Below are 15,282 nucleotides of genomic sequence, written 5' to 3'. Positions count from 1 at the left end.
GTTGAAAGAGGAAAGTCTTCAAAAGGCACCGAAAAGATAGCAGAGATGGCGCTTGCCTAATATTCAAGGGGACGGAATTCCACAGGGTAGTTTGCATATTGGTTTGGAAAGTGTAAATTTGGCTGACTTGAATTTCTCCTCCATCGCTGAGCATGAGTAAGGGAACTGCTTCTGAGCTGCTGGCTGCCCTCAGTGTCTTTCAGTGCTCAAAGGGGGAATACCATTCATGCTTTTTGAGGTAGAATCTATTGTATGGCCATTACCCTCCTTTCCTATCCCCATCCACCAAAATAGCAGCAATTGGAGATGGAGGTGTGCCTGAACACTATACAGGTGGCAACACACATAATCCAGAACAGCTGTGGAGCCATCCCATAGACTTAGATTGTATAGCAGTGGTTCCCAACCTGGGGGCTGCGAAGTAATCCAGAGAGGCCATGACCAGTAAAGAAACTGATTATTTTTTAGAAAAACTTCATTCCCTGGACACTGTCTGCTCCCCATTGCTGCTGCAGATGACACCTCCCCCTTGCTCCAAACAAGAGGCGAGGACTTTTGCTGATAAGCCAGAGCATCTTTCAGGCTGGCCGAAGGCAGGCATCTGCCTATAAAACACGTGGCAGATGCCAAAGGAGGCTGAGGGTGAAGCTACCAGGAGGAAGAGGGGATTGCTATCTCTGACTCCAGTCTCCTCACACTGCTGCTGCTGCTGATACCCTTACTGAGAATGAAAGGCTTTTCATGAGGCAAAAAGAAGCAAGGCTGCAAGGAAAGGCTGCTTTCCCCCTTCCTTCCTGGCAGCCAGCCTGCCTGCCTTCCTTGGCTCCTGCTTTGCTGCCATCTCCTTTTAAAAAATATTCTTATTTGCAAGGCTGCCCTGATGGAGCCAAGGAGCAGTGAGGAAGCTCAGGACTTGCTCACCCTGCATCTCTGAGACTAAGTGTGTGTGTGCCAGCATCCCGCCTTTCTTCCACCTACACTATGCTCCCCAATCTCTCTCCCCAAGATGCTGCATCAGTTGAGGGCCCAAATGCATGCATACCTGCTGTTGCTTTCAGGAGGGGCACGTGTGTGTGTGTGTGTGCATGCATGCACTGATCTGTCTTCTGCTCCACTCTCATGCCCCAAGTGCACGCTAACCAAGTCGTCAGTTCTGATGATCATCCCAATGCCTAAAAGCACTAACCCCCCTACTCAATCTATCCACCCTTTTGTCTTCAGAATCTAGCATCCCCACCACTACCACATTGCTGCTGCTGTTGCTTCTGCTGCTTCAATTATTATTATTATTATTATTAAAGCTCAGCAGGTTGGCTGAGGCTGGGGTCCACATACTGCAGCTGAAATTTATTTATTTATTATTGCATTTATATTTCTTCCAAGTTGCTCAAGGTGGTGCACATAGTGGTGCACATAGTCCCCCCCTCAATTTCCATTTTATCCTTACACCAACCCTCTGAGATAGGTCAGGCTGAGAGACTGTGTGTGGCCCAAGTCACACAGTGGGCTTCATGGCTGGGTGGGGATTTGAACCTAGATCTTAGTCCAACACTGTAACCTACCACTGGTGTTGGGAGACAGGACTGTACATTTTCAGACTATGTGTGGCGGTGGGAGGGGGATACCAATTTGATGAACCTTTGCGTTAAGAAAAGAAATCAACACCTCCCTGTCTGCAGGGAGCTTTTTATGGAAAGGGATATTTGGAGATGTGATTTTGCCACACACCATTTTTTTTTTAATTAGCATGGGGGGAGGTCACAATTTTTTGAGCTTATAAAGGGGGTCCTGTACTCACAAAGGTTGGGAACCACTGTTGTATAGTATATGGTAAAATAATTATCTTGTGGATTATAGCCAAATAATCTCTTTTGCCAATTCTAAGTAGGAGGAGTTGTGGGTTTGTTTGTTTTAAATTATATCAGAGGAGAAACTTTCAAGATAGTGTGAAACTGGTTACCTGCCTGATTTTCTGAAAGGGAATATAATCATCATCATTTATTATTATTATTATTATTATTATTATTATTATTATTATTATTATTATTATTACATTTGTATACCGCCCCATAGCCGAAGCTCTCTGGGTGGTTTACAACAATTAAAAACATTAAAAGAAATATACAAATTTAAAAACACATTTTTAAAAACAATTTAAAAACACATGCTAAAATGCCTGGGAGAAGAGGAAAGTCTTGACCTGGCGCCAAAAAGATAACAGTGTTGGTGCGAGGCGCACCTTGTCAGGGAGATCATTCCATAATTTGGGTGCCACCACTGAGAAGGCCCTCTCCCTTGTTGCCAGACTCCCAGCTTTTCTCGGAGTCTGCCGGAGGAGGGTCTGCCAGAGGAGGCGCCCGGAGAAGGGCCTTTGATGTTGAGCAGAGTGTACGGGTGGGTTTGTGTCAGGAGAGGAGTTGCATCAGGTATTGTGGTCCCAAGCCATGTGAGGCTTTATAGGTTAAAACCAGCACTTTGAATCAAGCTCGGAAACGTAAAGACAGCCAATGCAAGCAAGCCAGAATCGGTTTTATATGTTCGAACCATCTGGTCCCTGTTACCAATCTGGCCGCTGCATTTTGCACAAGCTGCAGTTTCCGAACCATCTTCAAAGGCAGCCCCACGTAGAATGTATTGCAGTAATCTAACTTGGAGGTGACCAGAGCATGGACAACTGAAGTGAGGTTATCCCTGTCCAGATGGGGCGTAGCTGGGCCACCAACCGAAGTTGATAGAAGGCACTCCATGCCACCGAGGCTACCTGACCCTCAAGTGACAGATAAGGTTCTAGGAGAACCCCTAAGCTATGAACCTGCTCCTTCAGGGGGAGTGCAACCCCATCCAGGACAGGTTGAACATCCACCATCCGGTCAGAAGAACCACCATATTAACCTTGGGACCTGGCTAAATGCATGACTGAATAATACCGGTGAAATAGCTTTAGTGGTAAATCACTGCTCTTGCACTACGTATAATTGGAGGCAGTTGCTGTAGTCATGCTTCCTTAATATTAGCAATAGTATTGCTCTTGCCAACATGTGACTGGAACCATGTGGTGGGGAAAGCGGCCAGTGGCAGCAATTTAGTGTGGGAAATGATGGACAGGAAAAGAATTGAGCACCCACTTCCCCTGTAGATGCTTCTCTCATCCTTTAAAATGTGGGGCAGGAAACCAGAGGCCCAGGTGCTGAGTGTGGCCCTCAAGGCCTCTCTGACTGCCCTCCCATGACTGCCCTCAGGTCATACCCATTCTCCATAGGCCATGTTCCTCACGAGCCCTGCTAGACACCTTTCTCAAGTGCTGTTTGCCTAGCTGGAAAGTTTCCTTGAAATGTGATAATGCCTCTTGCTTGCCTGAGTGGAGGATGGAGGGGAGGTGTACATAGAAACCTCTGACTTTTCCATAGGTAAAATGTATCCTACTCTACAAAGGTAATAGATGCATCTGTTGCTCTGCCCCACATTCACCTTTGGCTCTATCTACCACTGGAATGTGGTGCTTGTCTCTTAGGCTGAAAAAGTTTTCCCACACCTGTTCTTATAAAAATAAAATAAAAATGGCCAATGTTTCATTCAACACCTTTTTGTGTGAAATGTAGTTAGCACTTAACATGAGAGAGAATGGTTCTGTAACTCAATATGGTAAAAACAGACACAAATAAATGAAGTCCTCTCTGGTTTCTCTACAGATCGTATAACTCTTTTGCCTTTTACTAAAATTACATTTCTAATGAATTCAGACTTACGTCAGCAATGAATTGTTGTGTGTACATATGTTCACTCTTGGAGGAGGGGGAATAAAACACAGAATAATTTCATGCTCTGAAATAAAGCAAATGTCAGATGACTGGACATAGGTCATAATTCTATACCCACTTACCTGGGAGCAGAGCTTGGAAAAGTTACTTTTTTGAACTACAACTCCCATCAGCCCCAGCCAGCATGGCCACTGGATTGGGCTGGTGGGAGTTGTAGTCCAAAAAAGTAACTTTTCCAAGCTCTGCCTTGGGAGTAAGACCTGTTAAATTCAGTAGGACTAACTTCTGAGTAGACATGGTTATGATTGAAGCTTTAGTCATATTTTGAGTAGATCCCTCGAAATCTGACTAATTTCAGTTCTATTGGGTGATATCCAACATTACTCATATTTACAGGAGAGACACTGAAATCAATGAACTAAAAAATGACTTACTTGGATATTACCCCTTGATTTCAGTGGGACTGTTCTAACCATGGCTTAGTCTGGCTCCAAGCCAATTATCTTTAGAAGAAAGGCTTATCAAACAAAAACATTTTTTTTGTAATCCTAATTAATTTTGATACTTATGTTGGAAGATGTGTGTGTGATATATATGAATCCCCACTCAGCCATGAGGTTCACAGGGTGACCTTGGGCCAGTCTTAGTCTCTTAGCCTAACCTACCTCACAGAGTTGTTGTGAAGATGAAATGAGGTGGGAGGAGCAATGCATACCATCCTGAGATAATTGGAGGAAAGGTGAAAAATAAAAGTAATAATACACATACTTATATTAACATATGCTTTTAAAAAGCTTGGAAATCAGGGGAAGGTCTTATGTTGGCCTTTGGGCTAGAAATTAGTGCCCAGTACAACATTCTCACTCCATTTCTCACTGTTCATGGGTGGCTCCTAACTCTAAGAACATAAGAAGAGCCTGCTGGATCAGGCCAGTGGCCCATCTAGTCCAGCATCCTGTTCTCACAGTGGCCAGCCAGGTGCCTGGGGGAAGCCCGCAAGCAGGACCCTAATCTTCAAGTGCTTTCATCTCTCCATTTTTCTGTTTTTTCTCTTTATACATATAAAACATTCTCTCAGAACATCAGTTAATCAGGATATAATGTGAAAACAAATTATAAAGTACATGCAAATTCCTTATTTAGCATACTTAATCTGAAAATCTAGGTTTCCTTGTCACAGGATTTGGGGTTTGTACATGTCTCTGATTAAGCAAGTGATCTGCTTACCCTGTGGTGCTAGGGAAATTCAATAATAACTATGCATTAAGCAAGAGACAATGTAATGTGCTAGCAATGTGCTTGGTGTAAAATGAAACTTTGGTCCTATGTTAACATATCTTAGTTTTGGGCTGAGGAGTAAATTTTAAGTCTAGGGCAGTGGTTCCCCAACTTGTTTACCCCACAGACTGCTTGAAAATTGCTGATGGTCTTGGTGGACCACGTAATGATTTTTCTGCCTATTGTAGCAATTGTAGTGTGCTGTGCCAGATGCTGTGTGATTTTTAATTATATTTGTATTGCTTCTTTTATTTCTTATATTGTATTTTATTGCATTACAAATTGAATCCCATGGAATTCACATTTTAATATAATAAGATCCAATATAAGGGGGGAAAGAAGCAATAAAATACAAGTAAAAATAAATATGAATATTTAATATGATGGATGTGCCATCTCCCATCTTCATCCACAAATCCAGACATACCACAGACCACCTGAATGAAGCTTGTGGACCACTGGTAGTCCACAGACCACAGTTTGGGAACCCCTGGTCTAGGGCACGTTGTTCCTTTACTGGAAGGGTAGTCAATGAAAAGTACTAAGTAGTATTAAGTTGCAATACAAACTTGTGATAGACATATTTATTCCAGGCATTTGTATACGACCATTCATAAACATTTATCCCTGAGTGGTTCACAATGCCGTATAATATCCAGAGGATCAGCAATAAAAATATATGCAGTAAATAATTAAAAAATAGGAAACTTTTGAAATTACCAGTGCTTAAAACATGAATTCATTAAAATGCCAGAATAAAAACATCTTAACCTGGTGCCTAAAAAGGTTATGAAATGGGCACAAAGTGAGCATCTTTGGGGAGTGTTACCTCTATAGGCACTCTTAAGAAAGACCTCAGTGAAGATCTGAACTTTTGGGCAGGTTAAATTCTCCTTTCAGAATTGTTGATGATGGACATGAGTTGTTTGAAACATCTATGAATTCTACTCAGGATAAGTAATTGTGTTTGTATTGCTGCATTTGTAAGATCAAACAACTTAGGGCAGATTCAAAAAGTATGAGTCCCGGACATGGAACAATTCCTGTGAATGAATATGCATACAATGTGTTCTGTAGCTTTAGTTTTCTTCCTAGATTTTCTCCATCCCAAAAGGCTTAGGGTGGGTAGCAAATGGATAAGGGTAAGGGCAAATGAGATATGACTTCAGTGCATGCACACAATATCCATGTTTTTGCATATAAAAAAATTGTTGTTTCTTCCATGGCCTAAAGCAAACTGTGATGTCCCTGATTTGGTTACTTGTAAAAATGCTTGGATAAAATCTAGGACAGATAATCTTGACCCTTTGCTAGTTACAGCCAAGCTTCATCTGACATCTGCACAGTGGGAGGTGACCACAAATATTGCTGTGGAGATTTTTTTTGAAGGATAGCAAGGCATAAAAACAGCGGTGAAGTGGTAAATTTTAAAGTGCAAGAGCTCATCATGAAAGCCCCCCATAGCCATTCATCTAAAGAGGATCCATAGCCACACTCCCAAAGAGAGTTCGAAAATTCAGGCAGCTGTATAGCTCCAATGTGCATGAATGTATGTCTCTCTCTCTCTGTGTATGTGTTATAATGTATGCATGCACACCCTAATGAGCAATATAACAGAACACAATATCCTATTAGAATCAGCATGACTACATTCCTATGTGTAGTTTCCTGGGACGAGCAAACTATTGAACACAGTGGTGCTTTTTTCTATCTGCATGAGTTCAGCATTCAAAACACATTGAGCCTTAAAAGATCTTCAGCCAGCTGAAATGCAATCTTTACCTTTCAATGAGAAATGCAAACAAGCTTGCAAAAAAGCAGTTCCATTTAAGCTGCTAGTGTGCTGTAGCGCAGTAAGAACTCTGTCTAAGAAAAGGAAAGGAGTATCTAGCCTTTCCTTGATTAGTTTCCTCATCCTTTGACTTTCTCTATGCTAAACTGACAGAAACAAACTTGAAAGACTCATTATCACCTCATTCATTTGTCAGAGCAAAGCAGGTCTATCAATTACCTGGGCTCTCTTGAAGATTACATCATTGATCCTGCACCTCTCTTGCATTCCCCCTCTGCTACACCACTGCATAAAAATAATGTAGGGCTAAGGTTTGAATTAGGTGAAGAAACAGAGAAAAACTTACTGGCTGCTTCTCCTAAGATTTGAGAAGCAGGAAAAGGCCCTCATGGTCCAGAGATACGACTTCCAGCATGTAGGAAACTAGTAAAACCAGCCAAATGCTCAGGTGTAAACTTAAATCAATGTTCAATTCACAGGCATTTTCTCTAGAGCACAAGAGCTGTACAGAGAATACTCTGTCACCTTCTCATTTGACTTTTGCAGCTATGCTAATGTGTAATGGTCTAGTTTTTCACTTTAGCCAGTAAATGTGAAAGTCAAACTGAGGTCAGGCTTAGAGGAAAAGACATACTGTAGTAAAATCAATGTGACATAGGATTGAATTAAGCCTTCCTTTTTTTTGGAAATGCACTGAGAGTAAAGGATCTTTTTATGTGTGTATAGACAGAGCTTGGGAAAGTTACTTTTTAAAACTACAACTCCCATCTGCCCCAGCCAGCATGGCCACTGGATTGGGCTGATGGGAGTTGTAGTTCAAAAAAGTAACTTTTCCAAGCTCTGTGTATAGTTAGGAGGTCATGACTTCTGCATAGTACAGATTCTTGTGACTTTCTCCCTCATTGGAAGAAGTAGGAAAACAGCCACCATTTCTTTTCTCACTCACAACCACCCAACCATTATATTGCTCTGTGGCTCCTCCAGCAATAATTGAGATTTGCCAAGATTCATGATTCATTGAAGGCTGTTGCTGCTTAAGTGGTGAGATAGCAGTTTATTACAGTATGGAATTGACTTATCGTAAAATACAAAGGACCTAAAGCTGTTTATCCAGACATTACTAGTTCCCATTTTAATGGACAGCCAAGAATGGAAAACAAAACAAAACACCACACAATAACTGCAAAACAACAATGTTAAAACATTGTTTACTGAGCAGGATGTTTGCAGTGCAACACATAGTGATATATTTATATTTTTTAAAATGCAATGGCTTGGATCCCAATATACGTTTACTAAAGGAAGTTCATGGAAGGAAAGTCTCCCGTTATCTTCTTCCCCCAAGCAGCCGTCAGCACCTCTGAAAAACCTCTTCAGAAAGTCAGAGGTCCTCCTGAACTATATGGATTGGGACACAGCCAAGGACTGCTTGGGGGAGTGGGGAAACACCCCAAACCAGAGATTTGGCACTTCTACTTACCAGATTTTTTTAAAAAAAAAAACATTGAGGCATTTTATTCATGCATGTAATGTGCAGTTTGCTCCTCCATGGTTTAATTTTTGTTTCAGTAATGTAAAACAAAACAAAACAAAACACCCTGATATCAGGAGATTCCAAATTAGTGAAGTTTGCAATTTCAGCCACAAATGATGGTACTTGTATTGCATTTTTCTCACCCTTTCCTTTTTTGTTGTTGTCCCCTTTTGTAGTATAATCTCCAATAAACTGTGCATATAATGAAATGGTGTTACTAAGAAATGGATTTCATTGTTCAATTTTACAAAGCAAAAAATGGCCACTGGCAGAAAATGGCTTGAAAATGAAATTAAGACATATTGAGAAGTTTAGTGAGTCATGGTTGTGCACCGAAAAGTTTTAAAAGTATACAATAAATTGAGGAATTGTTGCAATGGATTGCCTTTGCCCTTTATCTAAAACTCATCATTAATTCTTCATTCTGGGAGTAGTGTTTTCCCCCAGCTGCACTGTGTAGGTAAGTTATTATATTGGTTTTATTAAAAGGCCCCTGAAGCTGCATGCATCCACTTTCAGACCAACTCAGCTGAATATTTCTTATACTCCAAAATCCAAAGCAAAGGTGACATGAGCCAAAAGAAAACCGCTTTAAATTGTTTTTCTGTATTGATTAAATCCGGCATAGCTGTATACTGTAAAAGATTATTATAAAACCCAATGGGTTGTATTCAGTTGTGTCCCTCCACTGATGGAAGGCTCTTTGATCCAGCAAAAGCTTCCTTCAACGGTAAGTGATTTTCACTGATTCTCCCTTAGAGCTACAAATCAATAGTCTACTTGTTATGGAACACATGGCTTGAAAATGATACTATTTTTTTGTCCCTTTCAGAGGGTAGAGTCAAATGATCATAGTGCAATCCTTAAAAGCTGTGAGGTAGGGCCTTATATCCTCCAACCATGAAACCCAGTAGCCTCCTGTTGGTGTTCTGGAAATAGGGCAAAGCACCATATGTGTGTGTGGGGGGGGGCTGTGTGTGATAGTGAGAGTTGGAGGGTGACTATGAAGCAGGGAGCCTGCTTCTATTCATGTAATGTTGAATCCTGATTTTCCAAGGATCTACATTACATGAGGAGCCTATACAAGTAGAAACAGGCTGCCCACTTTAGATAGTTCCCCTCTAACGTGCAGAGCACAACAAGGAGGGGGACAGAGCTAGCCCACTCACTCCCATAACCCCCTTATGTGTTGCTTTACTCCTGTGCCGGGGTGCCTGAAAAAGATAGCATTGAGGACAGAATATTGACCTTGACTAGAGAGATTGATGCCCTTGAATCTTGGGCATATTCACACCATACATTTATTCCAGTGTCCTTCCATTTTAAATAGACATGGCTTCCCCCAAAGAATCCTGGGAAGTGTAGTTTGTGAAGGGTGCTGAGAGTTGTTAGGAAACCCCTATTCCCCTCATAGAGCTATAATTTTCAGAGTTCTCTGGGAAGAGAGACTGACTTAAATCACTCTGACAATTGTAGCTCTGTGTGGAGAATAGGAATCTCTTCTCAGCACCATTCACAAACTACACTTTCTAGGATTCTTTGAGCGAAGTCATGACTGTTTAAAGTGGAATAATACTGGAATAAATGTACGGTGTGAGTGTGGCCTTGTTCATATCTGCTTGGTGGCTAGCAAACTTGTAGCCTAACCTGCTTCACAGTTATTGTGAGAATACAATGGGTGGGGGATGTACACCACCCTGAGCTCCATTGTGAAAGGGTGGGATAAAAATATAAAGAAGATAAAATTTATGCATATAAATCCACTATTACTACTCTTTTACTTCCTTGGATTTGTGAATGACTATCTGACTGGAGGTTACGAATATTTCTGCATATGTGTCACATGGGGAACTTTCTTAACAAAGTTATCACATGTATCCCAGTCATCTGAGTCTATCATTTAAACTTGCATGAGGTTTATTTGAAATGCATCCTGACTCCTCCCACCATAACAGTGATCCATTTGCATGTTGTGTGCCTCCAATCTACAAGCTGACATTTCAAGGTACTCTTGAAAAGGACCCAGCCTACTTGAAATATTTGCTGGCAAATACTACTAGTGGTGATGTGATGCTGCTGCAACCCCAGAATAATACCAGGTTTTGAGAAGTTGCTGGTATTATGTTAAATATACCTTTGGGACCACCTGAACCTTTATATCTGAGCTTGATCACTGAGATCATGTTTTGGAGCATTTTTGCTTGTCTTCTGTGGGTGAGGCTCATCTGATGTCAACATGAAACCAAGCCTTCAGTGTGTCTGTCCAGTCTTGTAGAATGCTTCTTCAGTAGAGATTCAGCAGACATCTTCAGTATTAATTTTTAAATGTTTGCTGAAAACTTTTCTATGTCGCCAGTTTTATGCAGACAATTAAAGAAACAAAAAATAACTCTGCTATGGTTAGCTGGTGATATGTGAGTTTGGATTTTGTATGTGTATTTTTAATGACATTGCAATATGGAAATACTGTTATAGCTAACTAAATGATCAATATTCTCTTCCCAGCCCTAGCATTCTATATACTGGTGCAACAGGTGCTACAATAGGGGTGGAGAAACTGTGCCCTCCCCAGATGTTGTTGGACTATAGCTTCCATAACCCATGGCAATTGGTCAGACCGGGGCTGATGGCAGTTAGAGTCCAGCCACATCTGGAGGGCCATAGGTTCCCCAATCCCGCACTAAGATGTGGCTGTTTGGTAATGTTGTTTATCTTTGTGTGTTAAGTACTGAGTTCAGCAAGAAAACTGAGTGACTGATGAGTGGGGATATTTTCTCCGAACAGCTCTACATATGAAATAAATTTTCAAAAATGTTTTTGTATTTTCTTATGTATTTTTCTTTGTGCAAACCAAATACACCTAATTTCTACCATGAATTTGTGGGTGCAAGCAATCATTAAACAAAGAAGACACAAAAACATTCAATTCACATTGGACTTTACTTATCTTGCTTTCCTTTACATTAGAAGTTCTCATTGTACTTCAAAATATCCTCTCATCTCTACAATCAGTGAGTGATTTGCAGAAAAATGAAATTATGCAAACTCATATCTCTATTTCAAAAGAGTTATAAATAGGCTGTACGCCCCTAGAATCTGATTCATTTGTATTGTATAATAATAAACTATAGATAATGATTAACTTCCATAATGAATATTTTAATAATTAAATATATTTAAACTTTGGCTACATTGCCTGTTTACAAAATTCTGGCAGCATTTATAGTTACTTGCAAGAATATAAAAATTAAGCATGATTATTTGCTTTCCCAATGCACACATTTTTAGTTAAAGGGTGGTTCCTATCCTCTGACTGCAAGGCTGTTAGTAACAAGCTAGTTGTATATTTCTCCTCTTAGTCTTGAAATCTCAAAGCTGCAGGATGTAAGTTTTTGAGTTGCATTTCTTGGAACTTAATAGGAGACTCCTGGGAATAATGTAAAATAGGAAGTTTAGTGTGGGTTTCTGAGTGCTTGAAAGTGTATGAAGATTATGGATGCATTCTGTGCTGTTTTTCATAAAGGTGCTGAAAAAGCACAAATGGGCAATTCACGCAAGAGCTCTCCTTCAGTATTTGTGTAAGTTTTGCCTCCCACAGCTTACAGTATAAGAACTTTTTGTCTCATGTGAATCAAAAAATACTCAGGTTTTTCTTCAGAGATTCTGAGGCAAATCTCTCCTTGTTGAAACAGGGCAAGGCGGGGGATCCACTTTGGTAACTGAATTCATCAACATGGTAGTTCTTGATGCAGTGGAGAAATGAGCTCAATTTATGCACAGTAGTCAAAAGTGCAATGAGGGTTCCAACTTGGCTTTCTGTTGTAAATGCAAATGAGACCTTGTTGAAATTCATCTCCAGGCTGGCAAGACTGCAGTTTGACGTCTCCATATGTTTGATTATAACTTAATAAGGATTTCCATGCCTTGCTCACAGGCATTTGTGGAGTCCTGCCATTCTTCTAGATTTCAGAGTTGCACATCTCCTGTTCTGTAGCAAATTGCAGAAGCCCTTCTGTAGTGGAAAATGAGCAATTCATTGATGGAACCATTTGCTGAACTTCTTGCAAAGATGTTGATGAAAATATTGGCCTATTGGCATCACCAAGGTATGGGAACTTATTAATTGGGTCACTCATTGCCTTGGTATTTCTCAGTGAATGCTCAGCGATGACCTTTTGAATTTGCTAGCATGATACCTAAGAAAGCAACCGTAGATCTCCATATTGAATGCATTCACATTTTTAACACACACAGAGGGAGCGATGTGATGAAATTATGTGTAGAATAATATAATCCTGAAGTGAATTAATTTAATAGAATAAGGAAAGATAAAATATTTTGTTGGACTAATATTTAATTTAATATATTATTTTGGGTTTCTTAATGTACGGGCTCAAAATGGATTACAATGTTCGGGAAAACCTAGGCGTGAATAAAAAATACCCACACCGTAATATAAATTCACCACTCCCAACAGATCTAAATCACAGGTTGCTTTTTCTTTTTTAGCTAATGGGAAACTTAAAAAGGAGAGTCCTTCAGAAAATGTTAAAGCTTGGACAAATTTCTAAAAGAAGTGAGCTACATAATTGTCAGCCAGCCACAAATATCCTGTTTCTGATTCTTATTCTCTAATGTGAATTGGGGACTGTAAGTTGACTTAAGGGGTTATATGGGAGGATAAGACAGTTTCTTTCAGTATAAACATTTAATATAGAAGTGTATAGGTCAAGCAAGTATTTAGCTCGTCAAACACTTGAAGCATTCCTTGCAAATATTCCCAGCATTTCCATTAGGAGAGGTGATGGAGCTTTGTATTACTTGAAACAGCTGAAGCCTCCAAACAATAAAGGATGATCCCATGTATAGTATGAAGAGGCTACAGACAAGGTTCTCAGAGAGGTGCAACTTGCCACCTGTATGTTCAATCCTTGCCCTTCTTGGCTGATAACATTTATCAGTACCAGCTCTAATTCTAGCCTTCCTGAAATACAATCCTTGATCTTCTCAGCAAATTGATGAAAGTCAAAGTCTACATCTGGAGGTTACAAGAACCAGAAGACTACATCTTGAGACCTTTTGGAAGGCTAAGGCTCCTAACTTCTTCACATCTTGCCAAAATTCCTTCCCAAATCTTTGCAACACTCTTGCTGCATGTAGTATTGCTTTACAATTTCCTTGCCTCACAGGAGAGTCAATTCATTAGCTGTAAGATTTTTAGCGCTCCTCAGAGGGACTCTTATGGGTTGCAGTACTATTCAGCATCCACACATAAGGAGCACTCAGTAGGGAGCAGTTAGACACCCTGCACTTTTCACACCTGGTATTTAAATCAGCAGAGATGCAAAAAGGAAGTATTTGTGTGACTCCATGATGCTCCCTTGAGGAGAAAATGGATTGTAGTGTGTCATAATGATAGTACAGTGGCTAACAAAATTTCTTCGATAGTACCCTTTTGCAAAAGGAAAATTTCCTTTCCTTTGCCTGCTTTCCCCCAGAGTTTTGCTACTGTGTTGCAAGAAACAAAATGTTGGATGACAGGATGATAAATATATATTTTAAGATGTAGCAATATGATGGATATTTTGAACATCACCTACCTATATAGGGCAAACAGAATGCAGGAAGCATCTTCCATTTTATGCCCTTTCATCTGATGAGGGATCTGCAAGAGCACTTTCTTCCTCCACAAGTTGCTGAGCTTGTTGGAACAACGCCAAAGTACTTGGTAAGGATGGATAAACAAATTGTTCACAAGAATACTGTAGGCTATCTTTTCTGCTAAGGAGAGGAAAGAAATATAACCCTGCATATATGTGTTTAACCAGATTTTTAGACAGAATAAGGGATTTTTTTAATAGTAAAAGGAGCACTGTCTTCCATATCAACCAGCCCAATCTTTAAGACTGGCTTTAAGGTTATCATCTCTGGATGGTCCCCTGTGGCGCAGGCCTCATTTATGGCCACCTGTCAGCACTTTTGTTCTTAATTCAGTCGTGATAGAGGAGTCATATCCAAGCACTGAGGAAAGGCTGCTATTTTCTCCTTGATGGCCCATCTCCAGCCTATTAATTAATTAATTATTTAATTTGTATCCCGCCCTTCCTCCCAGCAGGAGCCCAGGGCAGCAAACAAAGCGCTAAAAACACTTTAAAACATCATAAAAACATCTTAAAATACATTAAAACAAAACAGCATTAAAAACATTAAAAAAAACAAATTTTAAAAAGGGTTAAAAACATCATTAAAAAACATATTAAGCAATTCTAACACAGACGCAGACTGGCATAGGTCTCAACCTAAAAGGCTTGTGGAAAGAGGAAAGTCTTCAAAAGGCGCCGAAAAGATAGCAGAGATGGTGCCTGCCTACTATTCAAAGTAAGGGAATTCCACAGGGTAGGTGCTGCCACACTAAACAAACCTCCTGATAAGATGGTATCTGCAGGGGGCCCTCACCTCCAGAGCACAGTGATCGGCTGGATATATAAGGGGTAAGACGGTCTTTCAGGTATCCTGGTCCCGAGCTGTATAGGGCTTTGTACACCAAAACTAGAACCTTGAACTTGGCCCAGTAGCAAATGGGCAGCCTTGAGTGTCAGTCTCTGACCCTTGGGCATTCCCCCAGCTACCTGACTGCATTGTGATTAGCTGGACAATGCTATTTGTCCATCAAGACGCAACTGGGTCAGAAACTCTTAAAAGTGGGCTGTTGCTATGAGGGACTGTTGGCCCTCATCTCACCTGATCAGTGCTGCTACTTTACACTTGAGGAGACTTGAAGCTGATTGTAAGTAGCTGTAGCCAGATAGGGAGACTGTTTTATTTTGTTGGAGCAACCTTATGCCTCATTCATTTGTCCTCTTATTTTGTTTAGCTTGTTATAAACTTCATAAAATTGCCTGTTGGGGTCTTGTGTGCAT

The 15,282-nt window shown here is 40.5% G+C and overlaps 1 protein-coding gene across 5 annotated transcripts in view; it reads left to right on the top strand.

Annotated features, from left to right (window-relative positions):
- Nucleotides 1-15,282, top strand: part of MARCHF3 (membrane associated ring-CH-type finger 3) — a 180,840-nt gene that overhangs the window by 111,550 nt on the left and 54,008 nt on the right. The window contains exon 1 of one of the 5 annotated variants that reach the window (XM_061625263.1): nucleotides 14,023-14,090. The exons of the other annotated variants lie outside the window; for them this stretch is intronic. The gene's annotated coding sequence lies outside the window, so the exon portion shown is untranslated. Of the gene's footprint in view, nucleotides 1-14,022; nucleotides 14,091-15,282 lie in introns of those variants that run through there. 5 annotated transcript variants of the gene reach the window in all.

Source organism: Rhineura floridana, chromosome 1 (genome assembly GCF_030035675.1).
Source record: "Rhineura floridana isolate rRhiFlo1 chromosome 1, rRhiFlo1.hap2, whole genome shotgun sequence".
Classification (NCBI taxonomy): Eukaryota; Metazoa; Chordata; class Lepidosauria; order Squamata; family Rhineuridae; genus Rhineura; species Rhineura floridana.
Note: the sequence above shows the minus strand (reverse complement) of the source record. Positions and strands in the feature narration are given on the sequence as shown.